Source organism: Pleurodeles waltl, chromosome 4_2 (assembly GCF_031143425.1).
Source record: "Pleurodeles waltl isolate 20211129_DDA chromosome 4_2, aPleWal1.hap1.20221129, whole genome shotgun sequence".
Lineage (NCBI taxonomy): Eukaryota > Metazoa > Chordata > Amphibia > Caudata > Salamandridae > Pleurodeles > Pleurodeles waltl.
The window spans coordinates 123,615,650-123,640,370 of record NC_090443.1 but is presented as its reverse complement, the minus strand read 5'-3'; the positions used below and the strand labels follow the sequence as shown (position 1 = coordinate 123,640,370).

Here is a 24,721-nt window from a genome sequence, read left to right as displayed (position 1 = left end):
CAGAAGAAGAAAAGAAGACACCAACTGCCTTGGCCCCAGACTTACCGGCCTGTCTCCTGCCTTCCAAAGAACCTGCTCCAGCGACGCTTCCCAAGGGACCAGCGACCTCTGAATCCTCTGAGGACTGCCCTGCTTCGAAAAAGACAAGAAACTCCAGAGGACAGCGGCCCTGCTCCAAAAGAACTGCAACTTTGTTACAAGGAGCAGATTTAAAGACCCCTGCAACTCCCCGCAAGAAGCGTGAGACTTGCAACACTGCACCCGGCGACCCCGACTCGACTGGTGGAGAACAACCAACTCAGGGAGGACCCTCCGGCGACTCTACGACTGAGTAACCAAAGTTGTCCCCCCTGAGCCCCCACAGCGACGCCTGCAGAGGGAATCCCCAGGCTCCCTTGACCGCGACTGTCTGAACTCCATTTCCCGACGGCTGGAAAAGACCCTGCACCCGCAGCCCCTAAAGAAACGGAACTTCTGTGCAGGAGTGACCCTCAGGAGGCCCTCTCCCTTGCCCAGGTGGTGGCTACCCCGAGGAGCCCCCCCCTTGCCTGCATCGCTGAAGAGACCCCTTGGTCTCCCATTGAAAACTGAAGGAAACCAGACGCATGTTTGCACACTGCACCCGGCCGCCCCCGCGCTGCTGAGGGTGTACTTTCTGTGCTACTTTGTGTCCCCCCCGGTGCCCTACAAAACCCCCCTGGTCTGCCCTCCGAAGACGCGGGTACTTACCTGCTGGCAGACTGGAACCGGGGCACCCCCTTCTCTCCATTATAGCCTATGTGTTTTGGGCACCTCTTTGACCTTTGCACCTGACCGGCCCTGAGCTGCTGGTGTGATAACTTTGGGGTTGCTCTGAATCCCCAATGGTGGGCTACCTTGGACCAAAAACTGAAAACTGTAAGTGACTTACTTACCTGTGAAAACTAACAATAACTTACCTCCCCCAGGAACTATAAAAAATTGCACTGTGTCCACTTTTAAAACAGCTTATTGTGTTTTATGTGAAAAGTATACATGCTAAAGTAATGATTCAAAGTTCCTAGAGTACTTACCTGCAATACCTTTCAAATGAGCTATTACATGTAAAATTTGAACCTGTGGTTCTTAAAATAAACTAAGAAAATATATTTTTCTATAACAAAACCCATTGGCTGGATTTGTCTCTGAGTGTGTGTACCTCATTTATTGCCTATGTGTATGTACAACAAATGCTTAACACTACTCCTTGGATAAGCCTACTGCTCGACCACACTACCACAAAATAGAGCATTGGTATTATCTCTTTTTGCCACTATCTTACCTCTAAGGGGAACCCTTGGACTCTGTGCATGCTATTCCTTACTTTGAAATAGCACATACAGAGCCAACTTCCTACATTGGTAGATCAGCGGTGGGGTACAAGACTTTTCATTTGCTGGACTACTCAGCCAATACCTGATCACACGACAAATTCCAAAATTGTCATTAGAAATTGATTTTTGCAATTTGAAAAGTTTTCTAAATTCTTTAAAGTCCTGCTAGGGCCTTGTGTTAGTCCCTGTTAGCATTTCTTTTAGAGTTTAAAAGTTTGTAAAAGTTTGAATTAGATTCTAGAACTAGTTTTAGATTCTTAAAAGCATTCCAACTTTTAGAAGAATAATGTCTAGTACAGAGATGAATGTGGTGGAACTCGACACCACACCTTACCTCCATCTCCAGATGAAAGAGCTAAGGTCACTCTAACATAAGAAAAATAACAATGGGCTCCGGACCTACCAAAGTACAGCTCCAGGAGCTGTTGGCAGAGTATGATAGAGCCAACCCCTCTGTGGATAACACAGAGGAGGATGATAGTGAACTGGAGGAAGAATCCCCTCCACCAGTCCTATCTAGGGAGAACAGGGCTTCTCAAGCCCTGACTCCAAAAATAATAGTCAGAGATGCTGGCTCCCTCACAGGAGGGTCCAGCCTCTCTGAAATCACTGAGGATAACTCCAGTGAAGAGGACATCCAGTTAGCCAGGATGGCCAAAAGATTGGCTTTGGAAAAACAGATCCTAGCCATAGAAAGGGAAAGACAAGAGATGGGCCTAGGACCCATCAATGGTGGCAGCAACATAAATAGGGTCAGAGATTCTCCTGACATGTTGAAAATCCCTAAAGGGATTGTAACTAAATATGAAGATGGTGATGACATCACCAAATGGTTCACAGCTTTTGAGAGGGCTTGTGAAACCAGAAAAGTGAACAAATCTCACTGGGGTGCTCTCCTTTGGGAAATGTTCACAGGAAAGTGTAGGGATAGACTCCTCACACTCTCTAAAAAAGATGCAGAATCTTATGACCTCATGAAGGGTACCCTGATTGAGGGCTTTGGGTTCTCCACTGAGGAGTATAGGATTAGATTCAGGGGGGCTCAAAAATCCTCGAGCCAGACCTGGGTTGACTTTGTAGACTACTCAGTAAAAACACTAGATGGTTGGATTCAAGGCAATGGTGTAAATGATTATGATGGGCTGTACAATTTATTTGTGAAAGAACACCTATTAAGTAATTGTTTCAATGATAAACTGCATCAGCATCTGGTGGACCTAGGACCAATTTCTCCCCAAGAATTGGGAAAGAAGGCGGACCATTGGGTCAAGACTAGGGTGTCCAAAACTTCCACAGGGGGTGACCAAAAGAAAGGGGTCACAAAACCTCCCCAGGGGAAGGGTGGTGAGACAGCCAAAAACAAAAATAGTAAAGAGTCTTCTACAGGCCCCCAAAAACCTGCACAGGAGGGTGGGCCCAGAGCCTCTTCACAAAACAATTCTGGGTACAAGGGTAAAAACTTTGATCCCAAAAAGGCCTGGTGTCGTAACTGTAGTCAGTCTGGACACCAAACTGGAGACAAGGCCTGTCCCAAGAAAGATACCACTTCTAACTCCCATCCAGCTAAAACTGGAATGGCCAGTCTCCAAGTGGGATCAACAGTGTGCCCAGAGCAAATCAGGTGTCACACTGAAGCTACATTAGTCTCTGAGGGTGGGGTGGATTTAGCCACACTGGCTGCCTGGCCCCCTAACATGCAAAAATACAGGCAGCAGCTCTTAATTAATGGGACAAGTGTAGAGGGCCTGAGGGATACAGGTGCCAGTGTCACCATGGTGACAGAGAAACTGGTTTCCCCTGGCCAATACCTGACTGGACAAACCTATCCAGTCACCAATGCGGACAATCAAACTAAAGTACATCCCATGGCAATGGTAACTTTAGAGTGGGGAGGGCTCAATGGCCTGAAACAGGTGGTGGTCTCCTCAAATATCCCAGTAGACTGTTTGCTTGGAAATGACCTGGAGTCCTCAGCATGGGCTGAGGTAGAACTGAAAACCCATGCAGCCATGCTGGGTATCCCTGAACTGGTGTGTGTCAAGACAAGGGCACAGTGCAAGGCACAGGGTGAAAAAGTAGAGCTGGAGTCTGGAAAAATGGCCCAGCCTACCAAGAGAAAAGGAAAGTCAGCTGGGAAACCAGCTGCAACACAACACCAAAAAGAGAACCTCTCTTCTCAGGAAGAAGTTCTGCCCTCTGAGGGAACTGAGCCTATGGAACTGGAACCTTATCAGGTTGAGCTCTTAGGCCCAGGGGGACCCTCAAGGGAAGAGTTGTGTAAGGGACAAGAAACCTGTCCCTCTCTTGAAGGCCTTAGGCAGCAAGCTGCTGAAGAGTCCCAAGGCAAGAAAAATGGAACACATAGGGTCTATTGGGAAGATGGACTCCTGTACACTGAGGCAAGAGATCCCAAACCTGGTGCCACTAGGAGAGTGGTAGTGCCTCAGGGTTTCAGAGAGTTTATTCTGACCTTAGCCCATGATATTCCCCTTGCTGGGCATTTGGGACAAACCAAGACGTGGGAGAGGTTAGTCAACCACTTCTACTGGCCCAATATGTCCCAGAAGGTTAAGGAGTTTTGCCTCTCCTGCCCCACCTGTCAAGCCAGTGGTAAGACAGGTGGGCATCCAAAGGCCCCCCTCATTCCACTTCCAGTGGTGGGGGTCCCCTTTGAAAGAGTGGGTGTGGACATAGTTGGTCCACTAGAACCTCCCACAGCCTCAGGAAATATGTACATCCTAGTAGTAGTGGATCATGCTACTAGGTATCCTGAAGCTATTCCCCTTAGGTCGACTACTGCCCCTGCAGTAGCCAAGGCCCTCATTGGTATCTTTACCAGAGTGGGCTTCCCTAAGGAGGTGGTGTCTGACAGAGGTACCAACTTCATGTCAGCATACCTAAAACACATGTGGAATGAATGTGGGGTGACTTATAAATTCACTACACCATATCATCCACAAACTAATGGCCTTGTTGAGAGATTCAACAAGACATTAAAGGGCATGATCATGGGGCTCCCAGAGAAACTCAAAAGGAGATGGGATGTCCTCTTGCCATGTCTGCTTTTCGCACAGAGAGGTGCCTCAGAAGGGAGTAGGATTCTCACCCTTTGAACTTCTGTTTGGCCACCCTGTAAGGGGACCACTTGCTCTTGTTAAAGAAGGCTGGGAGAGACCTCTTCATGAGCCTAAACAAGACATAGTGGACTATGTACTTGGCCTTCGCTCAAGAATGGCAGAGTACATGGAAAAGGCAAGTAAAAACCTTGAGGCCAGCCAACAACTCCAGAAGTTGTGGTATGAACAAAAGGCTGCACTGGTTGAATTTCAACCAGGGCAGAAAGTCTGGGTTCTGGAGCCTGTGGCTCCCAGGGCACTCCAGGACAAATTGAGTGGCCCTTACACAGTACTAGAAAGGAAGAGTCAGGTCACCTACCTGGTAGACCTGGGCACAAGCAGGAGCCCCAAGAGGGTGATCCATGTAAACCGCCTTAAGCTCTTCCATGACAGGGCTGATGTAAATCTGTTGATGGTGACAGATGAGGACCAGGAAGCTGAGAGTGAGCCTCTCCCTGATCTCCTCTCATCAGACCCTAAAGATGGCTCAGTGGATGGAGTGATCTACTCAGACACCCTCTCTGGCCAACAGCAAGCTGACTGTAGGAAGGTCCTACAACAGTTTGCTGAACTCTTTTCCCTAACCCCTGGTCAGACACACCTGTGTACCCATGATGTGGACACAGGAGACAGCATGCCTGTCAAAAACAAAATATTTAGACAGTGTAGGAAGTTGGCTCTGTATGTGCTATTTCAAAGTAAGGAATAGCATGCACAGAGTCCAAGGGTTCCCCTTAGAGGTAAAATAGTGGTAAAAATAGATAATACTAATGCTCTATTTTGTGGTAGTGTGGTCGAGCAGTAGGCTTATCCAAGGAGTAGTGTTAAGCATTTGTTGTACATACACAAGACAATAAATGAGGTACACACACTCAGAGACAAATCCAGCCAATAGGTTTTTATATAGAAAAATATCTTTTCTTAGTTTATTTTAAGAACCACAGGTTCAAATTCTACATGTAATATCTCATTCGAAAGGTATTGCAGGTAAGTACTTTAGGAACTTCAAATCATCGAAATTGCATGTATACTTTTCAAGTTATTGACAAATAGCTGTTTTAAAAGTGGACACTTAGTGCAATTTTCACAGTTCCTGGGGGAGGTAAGTTTTTGTTAGTTTTACCAGGTAAGTAGGACACTTACAGGGTTCAGTTCTTGGTCCAAGGTAGCCCACCGTTGGGGGTTCAGAGCAACCCCAAAGTCACCACACCAGCAGCTCAGGGCCGGTCAGGTGCAGAGTTCAAAGTGGTGCCCAAAACACATAGGCTAGAATGGAGAGAAGGGGGTGCCCCGGTTCCGGTCTGCTTGCAGGTAAGTACCCGCGTCTTCGGAGGGCAGACCAGGGGGGTTTTGTAGGGCACCGGAGGGGACACAAGTCCACACAGAAATTTCACCCTCAGCAGCGCGGGGGCGGCCGGGTGCAGTGTAGAAACAAGCGTCGGGTTTTCAATGTTAGTCTATGAGAGATCTCGGGATCTCTTCAGCGCTGCAGGCAGGCAAGGGGGGGATTCCTCGGGGAAACCTCCACTTGGGCGAGGGAGAGGGACTCCTGGGGGTCACTCCTCCAGTGAAAGTCCGGTCCTTCAGGTCCTGGGGGCTGCGGGTGCAGGGTCTCTCCCAGGCGTCGGGACTTTAGGTTCAAAGAGTCGCGGTCAGGGGAAGCCTCGGGATTCCCTCTGCAGGCGGCGCTGTGGGGGCTCAGGGGGGACAGGTTTTGGTACTCACAGTATCAGAGTAGTCCTGGGGTCCCTCCTGAGGTGTTGGATCGCCACCAGCCGAGTCGGGGTCGCCGGGTGCAGTGTGGCAAGTCTCACGCTTCTTGCGGGGAGCTTGCAGGGTTCTTTAAAGCTGCTGGAAACAAAGTTGCAGCTTTTCTTGGAGCAGGTCCGCTGTCCTCGGGAGTTTCTTGTCTTTTCGAAGCAGGGGCAGTCCTCAGAGGATGTCGAGGTCGCTGGTCCCTTTGGAAGGCGTCGCTGGAGCAGGATCTTTGGAAGGCAGGAGACAGGCCGGTGAGTTTCTGGAGCCAAGGCAGTTGTCGTCTTCTGGTCTTCCGCTGCAGGGGTTTTCAGCTGGGCAGTCCTTCTTCTTGTAGTTGCAGGAATCTAATTTTCTAGGGTTCAGGGTAGCCCTTAAATACTAAATTTAAGGGCGTGTTTAGGTCTGGGGGGTTAGTAGCCAATGGCTACTAGCCCTGAGGGTGGGTACACCCTCTTTGTGCCTCCTCCCAAGGGGAGGGGGTCACATTCCTAACCCTATTGGGGGAATCCTCCATCTGCAAGATGGAGGATTTCTAAAAGTTAGAGTCACCTCAGCTCAGGACACCTTAGGGGCTGTCCTGACTGGTCAGTGACTCCTCCTTGTTTTTCTCATTATCTTCTCCGGCCTTGCCGCCAAAAAGTGGGGCCTGGCCGGAGGGGGCGGGCAACTCCACTAGCTGGAGTGTCCTGCTGGGTTGGCACAAAGGAGGTGAGCCTTTGAGGCTCACCGCCAGGTGTGACAATTCCTGCCTGGGGGAGGTGTTAGCATCTCCACCCAGTGCAGGCTTTGTTACTGGCCTCAGAGTGACAAAGGCACTCTCCCCATGGGGCCAGCAACATGTCTCGGTTTGTGGCAGGCTGCTAAAACTAGTCAGCCTACACAGATAGTCGGTTAAGTTTCAGGGGGCACCTCTAAGGTGCCCTCTGTGGTGTATTTTACAATAAAATGTACACTGGCATCAGTGTGCATTTATTGTGCTGAGAAGTTTGATACCAAACTTCCCAGCTTTCAGTGTAGCCATTATGGTGCTGGGGAGTTCGTGTTTGACAGACTCCCAGACCATATACTCTTATGGCTACCCTGCACTTACAATGTCTAAGGTTTTGTTTAGACACTCTAGGGGTACCATGCTCATGCACTGGTACCCTCACCTATGGTATAGTGCACCCTGCCTTAGGGCTGTAAGGCCTGCTAGAGGGGTGTCTTACCTATACTGCATAGGCAGTGAGAGGCTGGCATGGCACCCTGAGGGGAGTGCCATGTCGACTTACTCGTTTTGTTCTCACTAGCACACACAAGCTGGCAAGCAGTGTGTCTGTGCTGAGTGAGAGGTCTCCAGGGTGGCATAAGACATGCTGCAGCCCTTAGAGACCTTCCTTGGCATCAGGGCCCTTGGTACTAGAAGTACCAGTTACAAGGGACTTATCTGGGTGCCAGGGTCTGCCAATTGTGGATACAAAAGTACAGGTTAGGGAAAGAACACTGGTGCTGGGGCCTGGTTAGCAGGCCTCAGCACACTTTCAATTGTAAACATAGCATCAGCAAAGGCAAAAAGTCAGGGGGCAACCATGCCAAGGAGGCATTTCCTTACACAACCCCCCCCCCAAACGAAAGAGGATGAGACTAACCTTTCCCAAGAGAGTCTTCATTTTCTAAGTGGAAGAACCTGGAAAGGCCATCTGCATTGGCATGGGCAGTCCCAGGTCTGTGTTCCACTATAAAGTCCATTCCCTGTAGGGAGATGGACCACCTCAACAGTTTAGGATTTTCACCTTTCATTTGCATCAGCCATTTGAGAGGTCTGTGGTCAGTTTGAACTAGGAAGTGAGTCCCAAAGAGGTATGGTCTCAGCTTCTTCAGGGACCAAACCACAGCAAAGGCCTCCCTCTCAATGGCACTCCAACGCTGCTCCCTGGGGAGTAACCTCCTGCTAATGAAAGCAACAGGCTGGTCAAGGCCATCATCATTTGTTTGGGACAAAACTGCCCCTATCCCATGTTCAGAGGCATCAGTCTGCACAATGAACTGCTTAGAATAATCTGGAGCTTTTAGAACTGGTGCTGAGCACATTGCTGGTTTCAGGGTGTCAAAGGCCTGTTGGCATTCCACAGTCCAGTTCACTTTCTTGGGCATTTTCTTGGAGGTGAGTTCAGTGAGGGCTGTCACAATGGATCCATATCCCTTCACAAACCTCCTGTAATACCCAGTCAAGCCAAGGAATGCCCTGACTTGAGTCTGGGTTTTTGGAGCTACCCAGTCCAGAATAGTCTGGATCTTGGGTTGGAGTGGCTGAACTTGGCCTCCACCTACAAGGTGTCCCAAGTAAACCACAGTTCCCTGCCCTATCTGGCATTTGGATGCCTTGATAGAGAGGCCTGCAGATTGCAGAGCCTTCAAAACCTTCCTCAGGTGGACCAGGTGATCCTGCCAGGTGGAGCTAAAGACAGCAATATCATCAAGATAAGCTGTGCTAAAGGACTCCAAGCCAGCAAGGACTTGATTCACCAACCTTTGGAAGGTGGCAGGGGCATTCTTTAAACCAAAGGGCATAACAGTAAACTGATAATGCCCATCAGGTGTGGAGAATGCTGTCTTTTCTTTTGCTCCAGGTGCCATTTTTATTTGCCAGTACCCTGCTGTCAAGTCAAAGGTACTTAGAAATTTGGCAGCACCTAATTTATCAATGAGCTCATCAGCTCTTGGAATTGGATGGGCATCTGTCTTGGTGACAGAATTGAGCCCTCTGTAGTCCACACAAAACCTCATCTCTTTCTTTCCATCTTTGGTGTGAGGTTTGGGGACTAAGACCACTGGGCTAGCCCAGGGGCTGTCAGAGCGCTCAATTACTCCCAATTCCAGCATCTTGTGGACTTCCATCTTGATGCTTTCTTTAACATGGTCAGATTGTCTAAAGATTTTGTTCTTGACAGGCATGCTGTCTCCTGTGTCCACATCATGGGTACACAGGTGTGTCTGACCAGGGGTTAAGGAGAAGAGTTCAGGAAACTGTTGTAGGACTCTCCTACAATCAGCTTGCTGTTGGCCAGAGAGGGTGTCTGAGTAGATCACTCCATCTACTGTACCATCTTTTGGGTCTGATGACAGAAGATCAGGGAGAGGTTCACTCTCTGCCTCCTGATCCTCATCTGTTACCATCAACAGATTGACATCAGCCCTGTCGTGGAAGAGCTTAAGGCGGTTTACATGGATCACCCTCTTGGGGCTCCTGCTTGTGCCCAGGTCCACCAAGTAGGTGACCTGACTCTTCCTCTCCAGTACTGGGTAAGGGCCACTCCATTTGTCCTGGAGTGCCCTGGGAGCCACAGGCTCCAGAACCCAGACTTTCTGCCCTGGTTGGAACTCAACCAGTGCAGCCTTTTGGTCATACCAAAACTTCTGGAGCTGTTGGCTGGCCTCAAGGTTTTTGGTTGCCTTTTCCATGTACTCTGCCATCCTAGAGCGAAGGCCAAGTACATAGTCCACTATGTCTTGTTTTGGCTCATGGAGAGGTCTCTCCCAGCCTTCTTTAACAAGAGCAAGTGGTCCCCTTACAGGATGACCAAACAGAAGTTCAAAGGGTGAGAATCCTACTCCCTTCTGTGGCACCTCTCTGTAAGCGAAAAGCAGACATGGCAAGAGGACATCCCATCTCCTTTTGAGCTTTTCTGGGAGCCCCATGATCATGCCTTTTAATGTCTTGTTGAATCTCTCAACCAAGCCATTAGTTTGTGGATGGTATGGTGTAGTGAATTTATAAGTCACTCCACACTCATTCCACATGTGCTTTAGGTATGCTGACATGAAGTTGGTACCTCTGTCAGACACCACCTCCTTAGGGAAACCCACTCTGGTAAAGATACCAATGAGGGCCTTGGCTACTGCAGGGGCAGTAGTCGACCTAAGGGGAATAGCTTCAGGATACCTGGTAGCATGATCCACTACTACCAGGATATACATATTTCCTGAGGCTGTGGGAGGTTCCAGTGGACCAACTATGTCCACACCCACTCTTTCAAAGGGAACCCCCACCACTGGAAGTGGAATGAGGGGGGCCTCTGGATGTCCACCTGTCTTACCACTGGCTTGACAGGTGGGGCAGGAGAGGCAAAACTCCTTAACCATGTTGGACATATTGGGCCAGTAGAAGTGGTTGACTAACCTCTCCCACGTCTTGGTTTGTCCCAAATGTCCAGCAAGGGGAATGTCATGGGCCAATGTTAGGATGAACTCTCTGAACAGCTGAGGCACTACCACTCTCCTAGTGGCACCAGGTTTGGGGTCTCTGGCCTCAGTGTACAGGAGTCCATCTTCCCAATAGACCCTATGCGTTCCATTTTTCTTGCCTTTGGACTCTTCAGCAGCTTGCTGCCTAAGGCCTTCAAGAGAGGGACAGGTTTCTTGTCCCTTACACAGCTCCTCCCTTGAGGGTCCCCCTGGGCCTAAGAGCTCAACCTGATAAGGTTCAAGCTCCAAAGGCTCAGTTCCCTCAGAGGGCAGAACTTCTTCCTGAGAAGAGAGGTTCCCTTTCTTTTGCTGTGTTGCAGTTGGTTTCCCAACTGACTTTCCTGTTCTCTTGGTAGGCTGGGCCATTCTTCCAGACTCCAGCTCTACTTGTTCACCCTGTGCCTTGCACTGTGCTCTTGTTTTCACACACACCAGTTCAGGGATACCCAGCATTGCTGCATGGGTTTTTAGTTCTACCTCAGCCCATGCTGAGGACTCCAGGTCATTTCCAAGCAGACAGTCCACTGGGATATTTGAGGAGACCACCACCTGTTTCAGGCCATTGACCCCTCCCCATTCTAAAGTAACCATCGCCATGGGATGTACTTTTCTCTGATTGTCAGCGTTGGTGACTGTGTAAGTTTTTCCAGTCAGGTATTGGCCAGGGGAAACCAGTTTCTCTGTCACCATGGTGACACTGGCACCTGTATCCCTCAGGCCCTCTATTCTAGTCCCATTAATTAAGAGTTGCTGTCTGTATTTTTGCATGTTAGGCGGCCAGACAGCTAGTGTGGCTAAATCCACCCCACCCTCAGAAACTAGAATAGCTTCAGTGTGGACCCTGATTTGCTCTGGGCACACTGTTGATCCCACTTGGAGACTAGCCATACCAGTGTTACCTGGATGGGAGTTTGGAGTGGAACCTTTCTTGGGACAGGCCTTGTCTCCAGTTTGGTGTCCATGCTGTTTACAGCTATGACACCAGGCCTTTTTGGGATCAAAGTTTTTACCCTTGTACCCATTGTTTTGTGAAGAGGCTCTGGGCCCACCCTCCTGTGCAGGTTTTTGGGGGCCTGTAGAAGACTCTTTGCTATTTTTAGTTTTGGTTGTCTCATCACCCTTCCCCTGGGGAGTCTTTGTGACCCCTTTCTTTTGGTCACCCCCTGTTGAAGTCTTGGACACCCTTGTCTTGACCCAATGGTCCGCCTTCTTTCCCAATTCTTGGGGAGAAATTGGTCCTAGGTCTACCAGATGCTGATGCAGTTTATCATTGAAACAATTACTTAACAGGTGTTCTTTCACAAATAAATTGTACAGCCCATCATAATTACTTACACCACTGCCTTGAATCCAACCATCTAGTGTTTTCACTGAGTAGTCAACAAAGTCAACCCAGGTCTGGCTCGAGGATTTTTGAGCCCCCCTGAACCTAATCCTGTACTCCTCAGTGGAGAATCCAAAGCCCTCAATCAGGGTACCCTTCATGAGGTCATAAGATTCTGCATCTTGTCCAGAGAGTGTGAGGAGTCTATCCCTACACTTTCCTGTGAACATTTCCCAATGGAGAGCACCCCAGTGAGATCTGTTCACTTTTCTGGTTACACAAGCCCTCTCAAAAGCTGTGAACCATTTGGTGATGTCATCACCATCTTCATATTTAGTTACAATCCCTTTAGGGATTTTCAACATGTCAGGAGAATCTCTGACCCTATTTATGTTGCTGCCACCATTGATGGGTCCTAGGCCCATCTCTTGTCTTTCCCTCTCTATGGCTAGGATCTGTCTTTCCAAAGCCAATCTTTTGGCCATCCTGGCTAACTGGATGTCCTCTTCACTGGGGCTATCCTCAGTGATTTCAGAGGTGTTGGTCTCTCCTGTGAGGGAACCAGCATCTCTGACTATTATTTTTGGAGTCAGGGTTTGAGGGACCCTGTTCTCCCTAGATAGGACTGGTAGGGGGGAATTGTCCTCCAAGTCACTATCCTCTTCCTCTGAGTTGCCACCCTCAGAGGGGTTGGCCTTTTCAAACTCTGCCAAAAGCTCCTGGAGCTGTATTTTGGTAGGTTTGGGGCCCATTGTTATTTTCTTTATTTTACAGAGTGACCTTAGCTCCCTCATCTTAAGATGGAGGTAAGGTGTGGTGTCGAGTTCCACCACAGTCACATCTGTGCTAGACATTTTGCTTCTAAAAGTTGGAATACTTTTTAAGAATCTACAACTGGTTCTAGAATCTAATTCAAACTTTTACAAACTTTTAAACTCTAAAAGAAATGCTAAACAGGATCTAACACAAGGCCCTAGCAGGTCTTTTAAGAATTTAGAAAACTTTTCAAATTGCAAAAATCAATTTCTAATGACAATTTTGGAATTTGTCGTGTGATCAGGTATTGGCTGAGTAGTCCAGCAAATGCAAAGTCTTGTACCCCACCGCTGATCCACCAATGTAGGAAGTTGGCTCTGTATGTGCTATTTCAAAGTAAGGAATAGCATGCACAGAGTCCAAGGGTTCCCCTTAGAGGTAAAATAGTGGTAAAAATAGATAATACTAATGCTCTATTTTGTGGTAGTGTGGTCGAGCAGTAGGCTTATCCAAGGAGTAGTGTTAAGCATTTGTTGTACATACACAAGACAATAAATGAGGTACACACACTCAGAGACAAATCCAGCCAATAGGTTTTTATATAGAAAAATATCTTTTCTTAGTTTATTTTAAGAACCACAGGTTCAAATTCTACATGTAATATCTCATTCGAAAGGTATTGCAGGTAAGTACTTTAGGAACTTCAAATCATCGAAATTGCATGTATACTTTTCAAGTTATTGACAAATAGCTGTTTTAAAAGTGGACACTTAGTGCAATTTTCACAGTTCCTGGGGGAGGTAAGTTTTTGTTAGTTTTACCAGGTAAGTAGGACACTTACAGGGTTCAGTTCTTGGTCCAAGGTAGCCCACCGTTGGGGGTTCAGAGCAACCCCAAAGTCACCACACCAGCAGCTCAGGGCCGGTCAGGTGCAGAGTTCAAAGTGGTGCCCAAAACACATAGGCTAGAATGGAGAGAAGGGGGTGCCCCGGTTCCGATCTGCTTGCAGGTAAGTACCCGCGTCTTCGGAGGGCAGACCAGGGGGGTTTTGTAGGGCACCGGGGGGGACACAAGTCCACACAGAAATTTCACCCTCAGCAGCGCGGGGGCGGCCGGGTGCAGTGTAGAAACAAGCGTCGGGTTTTCAATGTTAGTCTATGAGAGATCTCGGGATCTCTTCAGCGCTGCAGGCAGGCAAGGGGGGGATTCCTCGGGGAAACCTCCACTTGGGCGAGGGAGAGGGACTCCTGGGGGTCACTCCTCCAGTGAAAGTCCGGTCCTTCAGGTCCTGGGGGCTGCGGGTGCAGGGTCTCTCCCAGGCGTCGGGACTTTAGGTTCAAAGAGTCGCGGTCAGGGGAAGCCTCGGGATTCCCTCTGCAGGCGGCGCTGTGGGGGCTCAGGGGGGACAGGTTTTGGTACTCACAGTATCAGAGTAGTCCTGGGGTCCCTCCTGAGGTGTTGGATCGCCACCAGCCGAGTCGGGGTCGCCGGGTGCAGTGTGGCAAGTCTCACGCTTCTTGCGGGGAGCTTGCAGGGTTCTTTAAAGCTGCTGGAAACAAAGTTGCAGCTTTTCTTGGAGCAGGTCCGCTGTCCTCGGGAGTTTCTTGTCTTTTCGAAGCAGGGGCAGTCCTCAGAGGATGTCGAGGTCGCTGGTCCCTTTGGAAGGCGTCGCTGGAGCAGGATCTTTGGAAGGCAGGAGACAGGCCGGTGAGTTTCTGGAGCCAAGGCAGTTGTCGTCTTCTGGTCTTCCGCTGCAGGGGTTTTCAGCTGGGCAGTCCTTCTTCTTGTAGTTGCAGGAATCTAATTTTCTAGGGTTCAGGGTAGCCCTTAAATACTAAATTTAAGGGCGTGTTTAGGTCTGGGGGGTTAGTAGCCAATGGCTACTAGCCCTGAGGGTGGGTACACCCTCTTTGTGCCTCCTCCCAAGGGGAGGGGGTCACATTCCTAACCCTATTGGGGGAATCCTCCATCTGCAAGATGGAGGATTTCTAAAAGTTAGAGTCACCTCAGCTCAGGACACCTTAGGGGCTGTCCTGACTGGTCAGTGACTCCTCCTTGTTTTTCTCATTATCTTCTCCGGCCTTGCCGCCAAAAAGTGGGGCCTGGCCGGAGGGGGCGGGCAACTCCACTAGCTGGAGTGTCCTGCTGGGTTGGCACAAAGGAGGTGAGCCTTTGAGGCTCACCGCCAGGTGTGACAATTCCTGCCTGGGGGAGGTGTTAGCATCTCCACCCAGTGCAGGCTTTGTTACTGGCCTCAGAGTGACAAAGGCACTCTCCCCATGGGGCCAGCAACATGTCTCGGTTTGTGGCAGGCTGCTAAAACTAGTCAGCCTACACAGATAGTCGGTTAAGTTTCAGGGGGCACCTCTAAGGTGCCCTCTGTGGTGTATTTTACAATAAAATGTACACTGGCATCAGTGTGCATTTATTGTGCTGAGAAGTTTGATACCAAACTTCCCAGCTTTCAGTGTAGCCATTATGGTGCTGGGGAGTTCGTGTTTGACAGACTCCCAGACCATATACTCTTATGGCTACCCTGCACTTACAATGTCTAAGGTTTTGTTTAGACACTCTAGGGGTACCATGCTCATGCACTGGTACCCTCACCTATGGTATAGTGCACCCTGCCTTAGGGCTGTAAGGCCTGCTAGAGGGGTGTCTTACCTATACTGCATAGGCAGTGAGAGGCTGGCATGGCACCCTGAGGGGAGTGCCATGTCGACTTACTCGTTTTGTTCTCACTAGCACACACAAGCTGGCAAGCAGTGTGTCTGTGCTGAGTGAGAGGTCTCCAGGGTGGCATAAGACATGCTGCAGCCCTTAGAGACCTTCCTTGGCATCAGGGCCCTTGGTACTAGAAGTACCAGTTACAAGGGACTTATCTGGGTGCCAGGGTCTGCCAATTGTGGATACAAAAGTACAGGTTAGGGAAAGAACACTGGTGCTGGGGCCTGGTTAGCAGGCCTCAGCACACTTTCAATTGTAAACATAGCATCAGCAAAGGCAAAAAGTCAGGGGGCAACCATGCCAAGGAGGCATTTCCTTACAGACAGTCTGACCAAGTTAAGGAAAGCATCAAGGTGGAAGTCCACAAGATGCTGGAAATGGGAGTAATAGAGCACTCTGACAGCCCCTGGGCTAGCCCAGTGGTCTTAGTCCCCAAACCTCACACCAAAGATGGAAAGAGAGATGAGGTTTTGTGTGGACTACAGAGGACTTAATTCTGTCACCAAGACAGATGCCCATCCCATTCCTAGAGCTGATGAGCTCATAGACAAATTAGGGGCTGCCAAATTCTTAAGTACCTTTGACTTAACAGCAGGGTACTGGCAAATCAAAATGGCCCCTGGAGCAAAAGAAAAGACAGCATTCTCCACACCTGATGGGCATTATCAGTTCACTGTTATGCCCTTTGGTTTAAAGAATTCCCCTGCCACCTTCCAAAGGTTGGTGAATCAAGTCCTTGCTGGGCTGGAATCCTTTAGTGCAGCTTATCTTGATGATATTGCTGTCTTCAGCTCCATCTGGCAGGATCACCTGGTCCACCTGAAGAAGGTTTTGAAGGCCCTGCAATCAGCAGGCCTCTTTATCAAGGCATCCAAATGCCAGATAGGGCAGGGAACTGTGGTTTACTTGGGACACCTTGTAGGTGGAGGCCAAGTTCAGCCACTCCAACCCAAGATCCAGACTATTCTGGACTGGGTAGCTCCAAAAACCCAGACTCAAGTCAGGGCATTCCTTGGCTTGACTGGGTACTATAGGAGGTTTGTGAAGGGATATGGATCCATTGTGACAGCCCTCACAGAACTCACCTCCAAGAAAATGCCCAAGAAAGTAAACTGGACTGTAGAATGCCAACAGGCCTTTGACACCCTGAAACAAGCTGTGTGCACAGCACCAGTTCTAAAAGCTCCAGATTACTCCAAGCAATTCATTGTGCAAACAGATGCCTCTGAACATGGGATAGGGGCAGTTTTGTCCCAAACAAATGATGATGGCCTTGACCAGCCTGTTGCTTTCATTAGCAGGAGGTTACTCCCCAGGGAGCAGCGTTGGAGTGCCATTGAGAGGGAGGCCTTTGCTGTGGTTTGGTCCCTGAAGAAGCTGAGACCATGCCTCTTTGGTACTCACTTCCTAGTTCAGACTGACCACAGACCTCTCAGATGGCTGATGCAAATGAAAGGTGAAAATCCAAAACTGTTGAGGTAGTCCATCTCCCTACAGGGAATGGACTTTATAGTGGAACACAGACCTGGGACTGCCCATGCCAATGCAGATGGCCTTTCCAGGTTCTTCCACTTAGACAATGAAGACTCTCTTGGGAAAGGTTAGTCTCATCCTCTTTCGGTTGGGGGGGGGGGGGGGGGGGGGTTGTGTAAGGAAATGCCTCCTTGGCATGGTTACCCCCTGACTTTTTGCCTTTGCTGATGCTATGTTTTGAATTGAAAGTGTGCTGAGGCCTGCTAACCAGGCCCCAGCACCAGTGTTCTTTCCCTAACCTGTACTTTTGATTCCACAATTGGCACACCCTGGCATCCAGATAAGTCCCTTGTAACTGGTACCTCTGGTACCAAGGGCCCTGATGCCAGGGAAGGTCTCTAAGGGCTGCAGCATGTATTATGCCACCCTGGAGACCCCTCACTCAGCACAGACACACTGCTTACCAGCTTGTGTGTGCTAGTGAGAACAAAATGAGTAAGTCGACATGGCACTCCCCTCAGGGTGCCATGCCAGCCTCTCACTGCCTATGCAGTATAGGTAAGACACCCCTCTAGCAGGCCTTACAGCCCTAAGGCAGGGTGCACTATACCATAGGTGAGGGTACCAGTGCATGAGCACTGTGCCCCTACAGTGTCTAAGCAAAACCTTAGACATTGTAAGTGCAGGGTAGCCATAAGAGTATATGGTCTGGGAGTCTGTTTTACACGAACTCCACAGCACCATAATGGCTACACTGAAAACTGGGAAGTTTGGTATCAAACTTCTCAGCACAATAAATGCACACTGATGCCAGTGTACATTTTATTGTAAAATACACCACAGAGGGCACCTTAGAGGTGCCCCCTGAAACCTAACCGACTATCTGTGTAGGCTGACTGGTTCCAGCAGCCTGCCACACTAGAGACATGTTGCTGGCCCCATGGCCATGGGGAGAGTGCCCTTGTCACTCTGAGGCCAGTAACAAAGCCTGCACTGGGTGGAGATGCTAACACCTCCCCCAGGCAGGAGCTGTAACACCTGGCGGTGAGCCTCAAAGGCTCACCCCTTTGTCACAGCACAGCAGGGCACTCCAGCTTAGTGGAGTTGCCCGCCCCCTTCGGCCACGGCCCCCACTTTTGGCAGCAAGGCTGGAGGGAACAAAGAAAACAACAAGGAGGAGTCACTGGCCAGTCAGGACAGCCCCTAAGGTGTCCTGAGCTGAGGTGACTCTAACTTTTAGAAATCCTCCATCTTGCAGATGGAGGATTCCCCCAATAGGATTAGGGATGTGACCCCCTCCCCTTGGGAGGAGGCACAAAGAGGGTGTACTCACCCTCAGGGCTAGTAGCCATTGGCTACTAACCCCCCAGACCTAAACACACCCTTAAATTTAGTATTTAAGGGCTTCCCTGAACCTAGAAAAACAGATTCCTGCAACTACAAGAAGAAGAGGACTGCTGAGCTGAAAGACCCCTGCAGAAGAAGAAAAGAAGACACCAACTGCCTTGGCCCCAGACTTACCGGCCTGTCTCCTGCCTTCCAAAGAACCTGCTCCAGCGACGCTTCCCAAGGGACCAGCGACCTCTGAATCCTCTGAGGACTGCCCTGCTTCGAAAAAGACAAGAAACTCCAGAGGACAGCGGCCCTGCTCCAAAAGAACTGCAACTTTGTTACAAGGAGCAGATTTAAAGACCCCTGCAACTCCCCGCAAGAAGCGTGAGACTTGCAACACTGCACCCGGCGACCCCGACTCGACTGGTGGAGAACAACCAACTCAGGGAGGACCCTCCGGCGACTCTACGACTGAGTAACCAAAGTTGTCCCCCCTGAGCCCCCACAGCGACGCCTGCAGAGGGAATCCCCAGGCTCCCCCTGACCGCGACTGTCTGAACTCCATTTCCCGACGGCTGGAAAAGACCCTGCCACCCGCAGCCCCCAGCCCCTAAAGAAACGGAACTTCTGTGCAGGAGTGACCCCCAGGAGGCCCTCTCCCTTGCCCAGGTGGTGGCTACCCCGAGGAGCCCCCCCCTTGCCTGCATCGCTGAAGAGACCCCTTGGTCTCCCATTGAAAACTGAAGGAAACCAGACGCGTGTTTGCACACTGCACCCGGCCGCCCCCGCGCTGCTGAGGGTGTACTTTCTGTGCTACTTTGTGTCCCCCCCGGTGCCCACAAAACCCCCCTGGTCTGCCCTCCGAAGACGCGGGTACTTACCTGCTGGCAGACTGGAACCGGGGCACCCCCTTCTCTCCATTATAGCCTATGTGTTTTGGGCACCTCTTTGACCTTTGCACCTGACCGGCCCTGAGCTGCTGGTGTGATAACTTTGGGGTTGCTCTGAACCCCCAACGGTGGGCTACCTTGGACCAAAAACTGAAAACTGTAAGTGACTTACTTACCTGTGAAAACTAACAATAACTTACCTCCCCCAGGAACTGTGAAAATTGCACTGTGTCCACTTTTAAAACAGCTTATTGTGTTTTATGTGAAAAGTATACATGCTAAAGTAATGATTCAAAGTTCCTAGAGTACTTACCTGCAATACCTTTCAAATGAGCTATTACATGTAAAATTTGAACCTGTGGTTCTTAAAATAAACTAAGAAAAGATATTTTTCTATAACAAAACCTATTGGCTGGATTTGTCTCTGAGTGTGTGTACCTCATTTATTGCCTATGTGTATGTACAACAAATGCTTAACACTACTCCTTGGATAAGCCTACTGCTCGACCACACTACCACAAAATAGAGCATTGGTATTATCTCTTTTTGCCACTATCTTACCTCTAAGGGGAACCCTTGGACTCTGTGCATGCTATTCCTTACTTTGAAATAGCACATACAGAGCCAACTTCCTACACAATACTTGAGGGAGCAGAAATACCTTTAACATATAAAGAAGCAATAATAGTCAGCTTTTTGAAAAAAGATAAAAATCCATTGAAACCTGATGCATATCGCCCGATTAGTCTACTAAATGCTGATTTTATAAATCTTAACAAAAGGTCTGGGCGATCAGGATCGCACCAGTTGCACAGCAATCAATACATAAAGATCAGAGCGGTTTTGTAGTCAGTAGGTTGAGGACATCCAATACAAAATGTTTGTTAAAGGCAATAGATTACTTTACAGTCAACATAACTCCTGCAGTAGTAATAATGTTAGAAGCAGAGAAAGCATTCAACCTAGTTAATTGGGAAGCCTTGGTATACAGCCTAACTAAATTTGGCTTCCCTTTGCAATTTACTACAATAAGCAGTTGCATCAGGGTGCTCAGGCTAGAATTGTAATCAATTAAAAACAATTCAGAGTGAAAGAGGTGCTCAACAAGGATGTCCCCTTTCCCCTGTACTTTTTGCCTTTTTTATTGAGCCTCTTGCACAGATAATACGTAGTTTGAAAGAAGTTACTGCACCAGTACCGGAGATGCCTAAAATTAAACTCTGTCGACTACATCATTCTATATTTAAAACCAGTGATTGATAATATACAAAGAGTTCTTGATAAGATTAATGAGTTCACGCAAATAGGGGGATATAAGATTAATGAAAACAAAATGTAAGTTCTCCTATTTAACGCTGGAACAGAGAATCTTCCCTATGTTATGCAACAGAAAGCTAATGCATCTGAACCTGTTGGGTATTTATGGATTTATGTTACGAGCAATTCTAGATCCTTGTTCAAACTTAATTATGTTAGGATGCTTGCAAAAGGGCAAGCGCTTCTCGATAGATGGGTAGTTCTACCATTGAATGTCAATTCTCCCACTCTCTTTTTCTATTTAATAACATTCCGATAAGAATAAAAAGCCCCTATTTTCATGAACTAGATACCATGATATGACGTTTTATATGGAGGGAAAAAAAAACAAGGGTGAGACTGTTATTCAGCTAGATAAGAGCCAAGGGTGTTTGGCACTTCCTAATTTTTGAGTTTATTACCAGGCCACATTGCAGGATATACTGGCACAACATTTAACTATTGAAGGAGCTATGGATAATAATCTTATCAATAGAATGATCGTAGAATCAGCAGTAAGTCTCCCAGCATTTATAAAAACAACGAAACTCCTAATATAAACGCTATATAAGGAAAATGTCACTTACCCAGTGTACATCTGTTCGTGGCATTAGTCGCTGCAGATTCACATGCTGTGCACATCCCGCCATCTGGTGTTGGGCTCGGAGTGTTACAAGTTGTTTTTCTTCGAAGAAGTCTTTGAGTCACGAGACCGAGGGACTCCTCCCATTTCAACTCCATTGCGCATGGGCGTCGACTCCATGTTAGATTGTTTTCCCCGCAGAGGGTGAGGTAGGAGTTGTGTATGCTAGTAATAGTGCTCATGCAATGGAGTGAATACGTATGTACATAATGAAGTTTAAAGTAATATATTTACAAATGTTCAAGATCAACTTCTAAACGGCTACAGGCTCCCGGGGAGGCGGGTGGGCGCATGTGAATCTGCAGCGACTAATGCCACGAACAGAGGTACACTGGGTAAGTGACATTTTCCGTTCGATGGCATGTGTAGCTGCAGCTACACATGCTGTGCATAGACTAGTAAGCAGTTATCTCCCCAAAAGCGGTGGTTTAGCCTGTAAGAGTTGAAGTTGTTTGAAACAATGTTCGTAGTACAGCTTGACCTACTGTGGCTTGTTGTGAAGTTAACACATCTACACAGTAATGTTTGGTAAATGTATGAGGCGTAGACCATGATGCTGCCTTACATATTTCGTTCATTGGAATATTTCCTAGAAAGGCCATGGTAGCACCTTTCTTTCTGGTTGAGTGTGCCTTTGGTGTAATAGGCAGCTCTCTCTTTGCTTTAAGATGCAGGTTTGAATACACTTAACTATCCATCTAGCAATGCCTTGTTTTGAAATTGGATTTCCTGTATGAGGTTTTTGAAAGGCAATAAATAGTTGTTTTGTTTTTCGAATTAGTTTTGTTCTGTCAATGTAGTACATTAGCGCTCTTTTGATGTCTAATGTATGTAGTGTTCTTTCAGCTACAGAATCTGGCTGTGGGAAGAACACTGGTAATTCTACTGTTTGATTCAAGTGGAACGGTGAGATAACTTTTGGTAAAAATTTTGGATTTGTCCGTAGAACTACTTTATTCTTGTGTATTTGAATAAATGGTTCTTGTATGGTAAATGCTTGAATTTCACTTACTCTTCTTAGAGATGTGATGGCAATCAAAAATACAACTTTCCACGTTAAGTATTGCATTTCACAAGAGTGCATGGGCTCAAAAGGCGGACCCATGAGTCGTGTTAATACAATGTTGAGGTTCCATGAAGGAACTGGTGGTGTTCTTGGTGGTATAATTCTCTTTAGGCCTTCCACAAACGCTTTTATGACTGGTATCCTAAATAATGAAGTTGAGTGCGTAATTTGCAGGTAAGCTGAAATTGCAGTAAGATGTATCTTTATGGAAGAGAAGCTAGTTTTGACTTTTGCAAATGTAGTAAGTATCCTACTATATCTTTTGCAGATGCATGTAAGGGTTGAATTTGATTATTATGGCAGTAATAAACAAATCTTTTCCAGTTATTTACATGGCAGTGTCTAGTGGTAGGCTTCCTAGCTTGTCTTATGACCTCCATACATTCTTGTGTGACGTCTAAGTGTCCGAATTCTAGGATTTCAGGAGCCAAATTGCTAGATTCATCGATGCTGGATTTGGATGTCTGATCTGTTGTTTGTGTTGTGTTAACAGATCTGGTCTGTTTGGTAGTTTGACATGAGGTACTACTGAAAGGTCTAGTAGTGTTGTGTACCAAGGTTGTCTTGCCCATGTTGGTGCTATTAGTATGAGTTTGAGTTTGTTTTGACTCAACTTGTTTACTAGATATGGAAGGAGTGGGAGAGGGGGAGGGGGAAAAGCGTACGCAAATATCCCTGACCAGTTCATCCATAGCGCATTGCCCCGAGACAGATGTTGTGGGTACCTGGATGCGAAGTTTTGGCATTTTGAGTTTTCTTTTGTTTCATATAGATCTATTAGTGGTGTTCCCCAAATTTGGAAGTAAGTGTTCAGTAGTTGGGGGTGAATCTCCCATTCGTGGATGTGTTGGTGATCCCGAGAGAGATTGTCTGCTAACTGATTCTGAATTCCTGGAATAAATTGTGCTATTAGGCGAATGTGGTTGTGAATCGCCCAATGCCATATTTTCTGTGTAAGGAGACACAACTGTGTCGAGTGTGTCCCTCCTTGTTTGTTTAGGTAATACATTGTTGTCATGTTGTCTGTTTTGACAAGAATGTATTTGTGGGTTATTATGGGTTGAAATGCTTTCAGCGCTAGAAATACCGCTAACAGTTCTAAGTGATTTATGTGAAACTGTCTTTGCTGTATGTCCCATTGTCCTTGGATGCTGTGTTGATTGAGGTGTGCTCCCCACCCTGTCATGGAAGCATCTGTCGTTATCACGGATTGTGGCACTGGGTCTTGGAAAGGCCACCCTTGGTTTAAATTTATACTGTTCCACCATTGAAGCGAGATGTATGTTTGGCGGTCTATCAACACCAGATCTAGAAGCTGACCCTGTGCTTGTGACCATTGTAATGCTAGGCACTGTTGTAAGGGCCGCATGTGCAACCTTGCATTTGGGACAATGGCTATGCATGAAGACATCATGCCTAGTAGTTTCATTACCATTTTGACTTGTATCCTTTGCTTTGGATACATGGCCTGTATTACATTGTGAAATGTTTGAACTCTTTGTGGACTTGGAGTGGCAATCCATTTTGCTGTGTTGATTGTTGCTCCTAAGTATTGCTGTGTTTGACACGGCAGAAGGTGTGTCTTTGCATAGTTGATTGAGAAACCTAGTTTGTGTATGATGTCTGACATATTTTGTGTGTTGCGAACACCGTTTTAGCGTGTTGGTTTTGATTAACCAATCGTCCAGGTACGGGAACACATGTATTTGCTGCCTTCTGATATGTGCAGCTACTACTGCCAGGCATTTTGTAAAAACTCTTGGCGCAGTTGTTATTCCGAATGACAACACTTTGAATTGGTAATGTATCCCTTGGAATACAAACCTTAGGTACTTTCTGTGTGAAGGATGTATTGGTATATGGAAATATGCATCCTTTAGGTCTAGTGTTGTCATGTAGTCTTGTTGTTTGAGCTGTGGGATTACGTCTTGTAAAGTAACCATGTGAAAGTGGTCTGATTTGATGTAGGTATTTAATGTTCTGAGATCTAGTATAGGTCTCAGACTCTTGTCTTTTTTGGGTATCAGAAAGTACAGTGAGTAAACTCCTGTGTTTAATTGTTTTCTTGGTACTAATTATATTGCTTCTTTCTGTAGCAATGCCTGAACTTCTAGTCCTAGAAGATCTATATGTTGTTTTGACATACTGTGTGTTTTCGGTGGGACGTTTGGAGGGAATTTGAGAAATTCTATGCAATAACCATGCTGGTTAATTGCTAAGACCCAAGTGTCTGTTGTTATTTCGTCCCAATGTGTGTAAAACTTGGTTAGTCTCCCTCTCACAGGTGTTATGTGTTGGGGTTTTGTGACCTTGAAGTCACTTGTTTGTTTGGAGGAGTTTTGGGACTTTGGAACTTTCCTCGGTTTCTTTGAAACTGTCCTCCTCTATATTGTCCCCGAAAACCTCCCCGCTGATACTGGCTCTGGTAAGTGGGCTTTGTTTGTGAGGTTGTGGCTTCTGTGGTCTGCCCTCGAAACCCCCCTCGAAATTGTGTCTTTCGAAATGTGCCTCTGCTCTGCGGGGAATAGAGTGCGCCCATGGCTTTGGCCGTGTCAGTGTCTTTCTTAAGTTTTTCTATTGCAGTGTCCACCTCCGGCCCAAACAACTGCTGTCCGTTGAATGGCATACTCAGCACAGCTTGCTGTATCTCTGGTTTAAATCCTGATGTACGCAGCCATGCATGTCTCCTTATTGTTAATGCTGTGTTGACAGTTCTAGCAGCTGTCTGCAGCATCCATTGCTGATCGTATCTGATTATTGGAGA

The 24,721-nt window shown here is 47.6% G+C and overlaps 1 protein-coding gene across 2 annotated transcripts in view; it reads right to left on the bottom strand.

The window, feature by feature from the left end:
- Nucleotides 1-24,721, bottom strand: part of CDK4 (cyclin dependent kinase 4) — a 369,431-nt gene that overhangs the window by 88,089 nt on the left and 256,621 nt on the right. The window lies entirely within an intron of this gene.